Raw genomic sequence first — 11,830 nt, 5'->3', positions numbered from 1 at the left:
AAGTCTGTATAAAACCATATGCTTTGATCACACTATCAAAACGTTTATTCCAACTCCGAGAGGCTTGCACCAGTCCATAAATGGATCACTGGAGCTTGCACACTTTGTTAGCACCCTTTGGATCGATAAAACCTTTAGGTTGCATCATATACAACTCTTCTTCCAGAAATCCATTCAGGGATGCAGTCTTTACATCCATTTCCCAAATTTCATAATCATAAAATGCGGCAATAGCTAACACGATTCGGACGGACTTAAGCATCGCTACGGGTGAGGAGGTCTCATCGTAGTCAACTCCTTGAACTTGTTGAAAACCTTTCGCAACAAGTCGAGCTTTGTAGAGAGTAACATTACCATCAGCGTCTGTCTTCTTCTTGAAGATCCATTTATTCTCGATGGCTTGCCGATCATCGGGCAAGTCAACCAAAGTCCACACTTTGTTCTCATACATGGATCCCATCTCAGATTTCATGGCCTCAAGCCATTTTGTGGAATCTGGGCTCATCATCGCTTCCTCATTGTTCGTAGGTTCGTCATGGTCTAGTAACATGACCTCGAGAACAGGATTACCGTACCACTCTGGTGCGGATCTTACTCTGGTTGGCCTACGAGGTTTGGTAGTAACTTGATCCGAAGTTTCATGATCATCATCATTAGCTTCCTCACTAATTGGTGTAGGTGTCATAGAAACCGGTTTTTGTGATGAACTACTTTCCAATAAGGGAGCAGGTACAGTTACCTCATCAAGTTCTACTTTCCTCCCACTCAGTTCTTTCGAGAGAAACTCCTTCTCTAGAAAAGATACAAATTTAGCAACAAAAGTCTTGCCTTCGGATCTGTGATAGAAGGTGTACCCAATAGTCTCCTTTGGGTATCCTATGAAGACACATTTCTCCAATTTGGGTTCTAGCTTATTAGGTTGAAGCCTTTTCACATAAGCATCGCAGCCCCAAACTTTAAGGTTCGACAACTTTGGTTTCTTGCCAAACCACAGTTCATAAGGAGTCGTCTCGACGGATTTAGATGGTGCCCTATTTAACGTGAATGTAACTGTCTCTAAAGCATAACCCCAAAACGATAGCGGTAAATTACTAAAAGACATCATTGATCGCACCATATCTAGTAAAGTACGATTACGACGTTCGGACACACTATTACGCTGTGGTGTTCCAGGTGGCGTGAGTTGCGAAACTATTCCTCATTGTTTCAAATGAAGACCAAACTCATAACTCAAATATTCTCCTCCACGATCAGATCGTAGAAATTTTATTTCCTTGTTACGATGATTTTCTAGTTCACTCTAAAATTCTTTGAACTTTTCAAATGTTTCAGACTTGTGTTTCATCAAGTAGATATACCCATATCTGCTCAAATCATCTGTGAAGGTGTGAAAATAACGATACCCGCCGCGATCCTCAATATTCATCGGACCACATACATCAGTATGTATGATTTCCAATAAATCTGTTGCTCGCTCAATAGTTCCGGAGAACGGCGTTTTAGTCATCTTGCCCATGAGGCACGGTTCGCAAGTACCAAGTGATTCATAATCAAGTGATTCCAAAAGTCCATCAGAATGGAGTTTCTTCATGCGTTTTATACCAATATGACCTAAACGGCAGTGCCACAAATAAGTTGCACTATCATTATTAACTCTGCATCTTTTAGCTTCAATACTATGAATATGTGTGTCTCCATTATCGATATTCAAAAAGAATAGACCACTCTTTAAGGGTGCATGACCATAAAAGATATTACTCATATAAATAGAACAACCATTATTCTCTGATTTAAATGAATAACCGTGTCGCATCAAACAAGATCCAGATATAATGTTCATGCTTAACGCTGGCACCAAATAACAATTATTCAGGTCTAATACTAATCCCGAAGGTAGATGTAGAGGTAGCGTGCCGACTGCGATCACATCGACTTTGGAACCATTTCCCACGCGCATCGTCACCTCGTCCTTTGCCAATCTTCGCTTAATCTGTAGTCCATGTTCCGAGTTGCAAATATTAGCTACAGAACCAGTATCAAATACCCAGGTACTACTGCGAGAATTAGTAAGGTACACATCAATAACATGTATATCACATATACCTTTGTTCACCTTGCCATCCTTCTTATCCGCCAAATACTTGGGGTAGTTCCGCTTCCAGTGACCAGTCTGTTTGCAGTAGAAGCACTCAGTCTCAGGCTTAGGTCCAGACTTGGGTTTCTTCTCCTGAGCAGCAACTTGTTTGTTGTTCTTCTTGAAGTTCCCCTTTTTCTTCCCTTTACCCTTTTTTCTTGAAACTGGTGGTCTTGTTGACCATCAACACTTGATGCTCCTTCTTGATTTCTGCCTTTGCTGCCTTTAGCATTGCGAAGAGCTCGGGAATTGTCTTATTCATCCCTTACATATTATAGTTCATCATGAAGCTTTTGTAGCTTGGTGGCAGTGATTGAAGAACTCTGTCAATGACACTATCAATAGGAAGATTAACTCCCAGTTGAGTCAAGTGATTATGATACCCAGGCATTTTGAGTATATGTTCACTGATAGGACTATTCTCCTCCATCTTGCAGCTGTAGAACTTATTGGAGACTTCATATCTCTCAATCCGGGCATTTGCTTGAAATATTAACTTCAACTCCTGGAACATCTCATATGCTCCATGACGTTCAAAACATCGTTGAAGTCCTGGTTCTAAGCCGTAAAGCATGGCACACTGAACTATTGAGTAGTCATCAACCTTGCTCTGCCAGACATTCATAACATCTGGTGTTGCTCCTGCAGCAGGTTTGGCACTTAGCGGTGCTTCCAGGACGTAATTCTTCTGTGCAGCAATGAGGATAATCCTCAAGTTACGGACCCAGTCCATGTAATTGCTACCATCATCTTTCAACTTTGCTTTCTCAAGGAACACATTAAAATTCAACGGAACAATAGCGCGGGCCATCTATCTACAATAACATAGACATGCAAAAAATACTACCAGGTACTAAGTTCATGATAAATTAAGGTTCAGTTAATCAAATTATTAAAGAACTCCCACTTAGATAGACATCCCTCTAATCATCTAAGTGATCACGTGATCCATATCAACTAAACCATGTCCGATCATCACGTGAGATGGAGTAGTTTTCAATGGTGAACATCACTATGTTGATCATATCTACTATATGATTCATGCTCGACCTTTAGTCTCAGTGTTCCGAGGCCATATCTGCATATGCTAGGCTCGTCAAGTTTAACCTGAGTATTCCGCATGTGCAAAACTATCTTGCACCCGTTGTATTTGAACGTAGAGCTTATCACACCCGATCATCACGTGGTGTCTCAGCACAAAGAACTTTCACAACGGTGCATGCTCAGGGAGAACACTTATACCTTGAAATTTAGTGAGAGATCATCTTATAATGCTATCGATCTAAGCAAAATAAGATGCATAAAAGATTAAACATCACATGCAATCAATATAAGTGATATGATAAGGCCATCATCATCTTGTGCTTGTGATCTCCATCTCCGAAGCACTGTCATGACACCATTGTCACTGGCGTGACACCTTGATCTCCATCGTAGCATCATTGTCGTCTCGCCAAATATTTCTTCTACGACTATCGCTACCACTTAGTGATAAAGTGAAGCCAATACAGGGCGATTACATTGCATACAATAAAGCGAGAACCATATGGCTCCTGCCAATTGCCGATAACTCGGTTACAAAACATGATCATCTCATACAACAAAATATAGCATCATGTCTTGACCATATCACATCACAACATGCCCTGCAAAAACAAGTTAGACGTCCTCTACTTTGTTGTTGCAAGTTTTACGTGGCTGCTATGGGCTGAGCAAGAACCATTCTTACCTACGCATCAAAACCACAATGATAGTTTGTCAAGTTAGTGTTGTTTTAACCTTCTCAAGGACCGGGCATAGCCACACTCGGTTCAACTAAAGTTGGAGAAACTGACACCTGCCAGCCACCTATGTGCAAAGCACCTCGGTAGAACCAGTCTCGCGTAAGCGTACGCGTAATGTCGGTCCGGGCCGTTTCATCCAACAATACCGCCGAACCAAAGGATGACATGCTGGTAAGCAGTATGACTTGTATCGCCCATAGCTCACTTGTGTTCTACTCGTGCATATAACATCTACGCATAAACCAGGCTCAGATGCCACTGTTGGGGAACGTAGTAATTTAAAAAAAAAATCCTACGCACACTCAAGATCATGGTGATGCATAGCAACGAGAGGGAAGGGCATCGTCCACGCATCCTCGTAGACCGTAAGCGGAAGCGTTAGCACAACGCGGTTGATGTAGTCGTACGTCTTCACGAGCCGACCGATCCAAGTACCGAACACACGACACCTTCGAGTTCTACACACGTTCAACTTGCTGACGTCCCGCGAGCTTCGATCCAGCAAACCTTCATAGGAGAGTTTTGTCAGCACGACGGCGTGGTGACGGTGATGATGATGCTACCGACGTAGGGCTTCGCCTAAGCACCGCTACGATATAATCGAGGTGGATTGTGGTGGAGGGGGGGGCACCGCACACGGCTAAGGGATCAATGATCAACTTGTGTGTCTAGAGGTGCCACCTGCCCTCGTATATAAAGGAGTGGAGGAGGGTAGGGCCGGCCCTCTCTAGGGCGCGCCATGGGGAGTCCTATTCCCACCGGGAGTAGGATTCCCCCTTTCCAACTTGGAGTAGGAGAGGGAAGGAAGAGGAAGGAGGGAGGAAGGAAAGGGGGGGGGGCGGCCCCCCTCCCAATTCGGATTGGGTTTGGGGGGTGTGCCACCTCCCTTGCTCCTTTCCCCTCCTTTCCACTAAAGCCCAATAAGGCCCATATACCTTCCGGGGGGTTCCGATAACCTCCCGGTGCTCCGGTATATTCCCGATCTCACCCGGAACCATTCCGCTATCCAAATAGAGTCGTCCAATATATCGATCTTTATGTCTCGACCATTTCGAGACTCCTCGTTATGTCCTGATCATATCCGGGACTCCGAACTACCTTCGGTACATCAAAACACAAAAAATCATAATACGATCGTCACCAAACTTTAAGCATGCGGACCCTACGGGTTCGAGAACTATGTAGACATGACCAAGACACGTCTCTGGTCAATAACCAATAGCAGAACCTGGATGCTCATATTGGCTCCCACATATTCTTCGAAGATCTTTATCGGTCAAACCGCATAACAACATATATTGTTCCCTTTGTCATTGGTATGTTAGTTGCCCGAGATTCGATCGTCGGTATCTCAATACCTAGTTCAATCTCGTTACCGGCAAGTCTCTTTACTCGTTCCGTAATACATCATTCCATAACCAACTCATTAGTTATAATGCTTGCAAGGCTTATAGTGATGTGCATTACCAAGTGGGCCCAGAGATACCTCTCCGACAATTGGAGTGACAAATCCTAATCTCGAAATACGCCAACCCAACAAGTACCTTTGGAGACACTTGTATAGCACCTTTATAATCACCCAGTTACGTTGTGACGTTTGGTAGCACACAAAGTGTTCCTCCGGTAAACGGGAGTTGCATAATCTCATAGTCATAGGAACATGTATAAGTCATGAACAAAGCAATAACAACATACTAAACGATCAAGTGCTAAGCTAACGGAATGGGTCAAGTTAATCACATCATTCTCCTAATGATGTGATCCCGTTGATCAAATGACAACTCATGTCTATGGCTAAGAAACATAACCATCTTTGATCAACGAGCTAGTCTAGTAGAGGCATACTAGTGACACTCTGTTTGTCTATGTATTCACACATGTATCATGTTTCCGGTTAATACAATTCTAGCATGAATAATAAACATTTATCATGATATAAGGAAATAAATAATAACTTTATTATTGCCTCTAGGGCATATTTCCTTCAATTTGTGAGATATGGTGGTCAAAACCTTTGGGAGATTATATAATGAATTTTTGCCGACCAAAAGAAGTATCGTGCAAGAAAACGGAGTCCGGAGAGCACACGAGGTACCCACGAGGCAGGGGGCGCGCCCTCCACCCTCGTGGAAGCCTCGTGTCCTTTCCGGTCTGCTTCTTATTTTCCTATTTTCTTAAATATTCCAAAACGGAGAAAACTTGCCATTAGAACTGTTTTGGAGTCGGTTTACTTACCGTACCACGTACCTATTCCTTTTCGGAGTCTGAAACATTTCGAAAAGTGTCTCTTATGTATTCCTCCAGGGTTAGGGTTTCAATAATATTAGTTTCAACATTTATGGGATTACTTGAGATATAATGTTTGGTTCTTTGACCGTTCACCACCTTCGGATTTGTGCCTTTGAAGTTGTTAATTTTTATGGCACCAGAACGATAGACCTCCTCGATAACGTAAGGACCTTCCCATTTAGAGAGAAGTTTACCTGCAAAAAATCTTAAATGAGAGTTGTATAGCAATACATAATCACCTATATTAAACTCATGCTTTTGTATCCTTTTGTCATGCCATCTTTTAACCTTTTTAAACAATTTGGCATTCTCATAGGCTTGGGATCTCCATTCATCAAGTGAGCTAATGTCAAATAACCTCTTCTCACTGGCAAGTTTGAAATCATAGTTGAGCTCTTTGATAGCCCAATATGCCTTATGTTCTAGTTCGAGAGGTAAGTGACACGCTTTACCATAAACCATTTTATAAGGAGACATACCCATAGGATTTTTATATGCAGTTCTATAAGACCATAATGCATCATCAAGTTTCTTGGACCAATTATTCCTAGATCTATTAACAGTCTTTTGCAAAATTAATTTGAGCTCTCTATTACTCAATTCTACTTGACCACTAGACTGTGGGTGATAAGGAGATGCAATTATATGATTAACATCATACTTAGCAAGCATTTTACGAAAGGCACCATGAATAAAGTGTGAACCACCATCAGTCATTAAATATCTAGGGACTCCAAACCTCGGAAAAATAACTTATTTAAGCATCTTAATAGAGGTGTTATGATCAACACTACTAGTTGGAATAGCTTCTACCCATTTAGTAATGTAATCAACAGCAACTAAAATATGTGTATACCCGTTAGAGTAAGGAAAAGGTCCCATATAATCAAAGCCCAAACATCAAATGGTTCAATAACAAGTGAATAATTCATAGGCATTTCTTGACGTCTACTAATATTACCGATTCTTTGACATTCATCACAAGATTAGACAAACTTACGAGCATCCTTGAAGAGAGTAGGCCAATAAAAACCGGATTGCAATACCTTATGTGCAGTTCTATCTCCAGCGTGGTGCCCTCCATAAGCCTCAGAGTGACACTTGCGTAGGATCTGTTCCTGTTCATGCTCTGGTACACAACGTCTAATAACACCGTCTACTCCTTCTTTATAAAGATGTGGGTCATCCCAGAAGTAATGCCTTAAATCATAGAAGAACTTTTTCTTTTGCTGGTATGTGAAACTAGGTGGTATAAATTTAGCAACAATGTAATTAGCATAATCAGCATACCATGGAGCAGTGCGAGAAGCATTTATGATAGCTAATTGTTCATCAGAAAAGCTATCATCAATAGGTAGTGGGTCATCAAGAACATTCTCTAACCTAGACAAGTTGTCTGCAACGGGGTTCTCAGCTTCCTTTCTATCAATAATATGCAAATCAAATTCTTGTAGCAGGAGAACCCATCTAATAAGTCTAGATTTAGCATCTTTCTTTTCCATAAGATATTTAATAGCGGCATGATCAGTGTGAATAGTTACTTTAGAATCAACAATATAAGGCCTGGACTTATCACAAGCAAATACAACTGCTAAGAATTCCTTTTCAGTAGTAGCATAATTTCTCTGGGCATTGTCTAGAGTTTTACTAGCATATTGAATAACATTTAATTTTTTATCAACTCTTTGTCCTAGAACAGCACTTATAGCATAATTGCTAGCATCACACATAATTTAAAAGGGTAAATTCCAATCAGGTGGCTGAACAATAGGTGCAGAAATCAAAGCTTTCTTAAGTATTTCAAATGCTTCTACACAATCATCATCAAAGACAAAAGGAATATCTTTTTGTAATAGGTTAGTCAGAGGCCGAGAAATTTTTGCGAAGTCCTTAATGAACCTCCTATAAAAACTGGCATGACCAAGGGAACTTCTTATACCTTTGATGTCCTTGGGACACGGCATCTTTTCAATAGCAGTCCTTAATGAACCTCCTATAAAAACCGACATGACCAAGGAAACTTCTTATACCTTTGATGTCCTTGGGACACGACATCTTTTCAATAGCATCAACTTTAGCTTTATCAACTTCAATACCTCTCTCAGAAATTTTATGCCCCAAGACAATACCTTCATTAACCATAAAGTGGCACTTCTCCCAGTTCAAGACAAGATTAGTTTCTTCACATCTCTGCAAAACTCGATCAAGGTTGCTCAAGCAATCATCAAAAGAGGATCCATAAACGGAGAAATCATCCATGAAAACTCTACCAATCTTTTCAGAAAAGTCAGATAATATAGCCATCATGCATATTTGAAAGGTAGCAGGTGCATTACATAAACCAAAAGGCATACGTCTATAAGCAAAGGTATCGAAAGGGCAAGTAAAAGTGGTCTTTACTTGATCATCAGCTGACACAGGTATTTCAGAGAAGCCATAGTAACCATCTAGAAAGCAAAAATGTGTATGTTTGGATAATCTTTCTAGCATTTAATCAATGAAAGGCAAAGGGTAATGATCTTTTTTAGTAGCTTTATTTAATTTATGAAAATCAATTACCATCCTATAACCTGTAATAATTCTTTGTGGAATCAATTCATCTTTATCATTAGGAACGACAGTAATACCTCCCTTCTTAGGGACACAATGGATAGGACTTACCCACTGACTATCAGCAACGGGATAAATTATACCTGCCTCAAGGAGCTTTAATATTTCCTTTCTTACCACTTCTTTCATCTTAGGATTCAGCCATCGTTGGTGATCAATAACTGTTTTGGTGTCTTTCTCCAAATTTATTTTGTGTTGACATAGAGTGGGACTAATGCCTTTAAGATCATCAAGAGTATATCCAATAGCAGCACAGTGCTTCTTCAGAGTTTTCAATAGTTTCTCTTCTTCATGCTCTGAAAGGTTAGCACTAATAATAACATGATATATCTTCTTTTCATCAAGATAAGCATATTTAACAATATCAGGTAATGGTTTAAGCTCAAACACGGGATCACCCTTGGGTGGAGGAGGATCCCGTAGGATTTCAACAGGCAAGTTGTGTTTCAGAATAGGTCCCTGTTTAAAGAATACTTCATCTATTTCCCTTCTTTCATTCATGAACAGATCATTTTCATGGTCTAGTAAATATTGTTCTAAAGGATCAATAGGAGGCACGACAATAGAAGCAAGACCAATAATTTCATCTTTACTAGGCAATTCCTCATCACGGGGTTGTCTACGAAACTTAGCAAAATTAAACTCATGAGACATATCCCCTAAACCGACAGAAACAATATCCTTATTGCAGTCTATCTTAGCATTAACAGTATTCAAGAAGGGTCTACCAAATATAATGGGACAAAAGCTATCTTGTGGGGGAACCAAGAACAAGAAAATCAGCAGGATATTTAACCTTCCCACACAAGACTTCAAAATCTCTAACAATCCCAATTGGTGATATAGTATCTCTATTGGCAAGCTTAATGGTAACATCGATATCTTCTATCTCAGCAGGTGCAATATCATGCATAATTTCTTTGTATAAGGAATGAGGTATTGCACTTGCACTAGCACCCATATCACATAAGCCATGATAGCAATGATATCCTATTTTAACAGAAATAACATGCATGCCTACAACAGGTCTATGTTTATTTTTAGTATCAGGTCTAGCAATGCTTGCAGTCTCATCACAGAAGTAAATAACATGCCCATCAATATTATCGGCCAAGAGATATTTAACCATTGCAATATTAGGTTCAACTTTAACTTGCTCAGGGGGTTTGTGTGTCCTAATATTACTTTTGTTGACTACAGTTGAAACTTTAGCATGATCCTTTATTCTAACAGGGAAAGGTGGTTTCTCAACATAAGCAATAGGAACAACAGGATCATTATAAGTGATAGTCTTTTCTTCAACTTTAATAGGTGCAACTACTTTTACTTCAATTGAAGGATTATATTTAAACCACTTCTCCTTAGGGAGATCAACATGAGTAGCAAAGGATTCACAAAAGGAAGCTACTATCTCAGAGTCAAGTCCATATTTAGTGCTAAATTCACGAAATGCATCGGTATCCATAAAAGATTTAACACAATCAAACTTAGGTGTTATACCTGACTCCTTACCTTCGTCGAGGTCCCAATCTTCAGAGTTGCGTTTAATTCTTTCCAATAAACCCCATTTGAATTCAATAGTCTTCATCATAAAAGATCCAGTACAAGAAGTATCGAGCATGGAGCGATTACTGAGAGAAAGCCGAGCATGATTTTTTTGAATAATCATTTCTCTTGAGAGCTCATGATTGGGGCATGAATATAACATTGACTTAAGCCTCCCCCAAGCTTGAGCGATGCTTTCTCCTTCGCGAGGCCAGAAATTATATATATAATTACGATCACGATTAACAAGATGCATATGATAAAACTTCTGGTGAAATTCCAATTTCAATCACTTATAGTCCCATGATCCCATATCATCACATAGCCTATACCATGTCAATGCATCTCCCTTCAAAGATAAAGGGAAGACCTTCTTCTTGATAACATCCTCGGGCACACCTGCAAGCTTAAATAATCCACAAACTTCATCCACATAGATTAAGTGTAAATCGGGATGCAATGTTCCATCTCCTCCAAAAGGATTAGCTAGTAGTTTCTCTATCATACCCAAAGGAATTTCAAAGTAAACATTTTCAGGGGTAGATAATTTTGGTTCCGGACAAGGTGAAGATACCCCGAACAAACCCCTCAAAGGATTATGTTCCATAGTAACAAGTGACAGTAAATTTTAGTACACTATATAATTTTTTTTCTTACCAAATTCCACCTACCAAAGGCGCTTCACTCCCCGGCAACAGCGCCAGAAAAGAGTCTTGATGACCCACAAGTGTAGGGGATCTATCACAGCTTTTCAATAAGTAAGAGTGTCGAAACCAACGAGGAGCAGAAGGAAATGATAAGCAGTTTTCAGTGAGGTATTTCTCTGCAAGCACTAAAATTATCGGTAATAGATAGTTTTGTGATAAGGTAATTTGTAACGAGTAGCAAGTAATAAAAGTAAATAAGGTGCAGCAAGATGGCCCAATCCTTTTTTAGCAAAGGAAAAGCCTGGACAAACTCTTATATGAAGGAAAGCGCTCCCGAGGACACGTGGGAATTATCGTCAAGCCAGTTTTCATCACGCTCATATGATTCACGTTCGGTACTTTGATAATTTGATATGTGGGTGGACCGGTGCTTGGGTGCTGTCCTTACTTGTAAAAGCATCCCACTTATGATCAACCCCTATTGCAAGCATCCGCAACTACAACAGAAGTATTAAGGTAAACCTAACCATAGCATGAAACATATGGATCCAAATTAGCCCCTTACGAAGCAACGCGTAAACTAGGGTTTAAGCTTCTGTCACTCTAGCAACCCATCATCTACTTATTACTTCCCAATGCCTCCCTCTAGTCCCAAACAATGGTGAAGTGTCATGTAGTCGACGTTCACATGACACCACTAGAGGGATGACAACATACATCTCATCAAAATATTGAATGAATACCAAATTCACACGACTACTTATAGCAAGACTTCTCCCATGTCCTCAGGAACAAACATAACTACTCACAAAGCATATTCA

Source organism: Triticum urartu, chromosome 1A, assembly GCF_056163025.1.
Source record: "Triticum urartu cultivar PI428250 chromosome 1A, HENAU_Tu73, whole genome shotgun sequence".
Taxonomy (NCBI): Eukaryota; Viridiplantae; Streptophyta; class Magnoliopsida; order Poales; family Poaceae; genus Triticum; species Triticum urartu.
Note: the sequence above shows the minus strand (reverse complement) of the source record.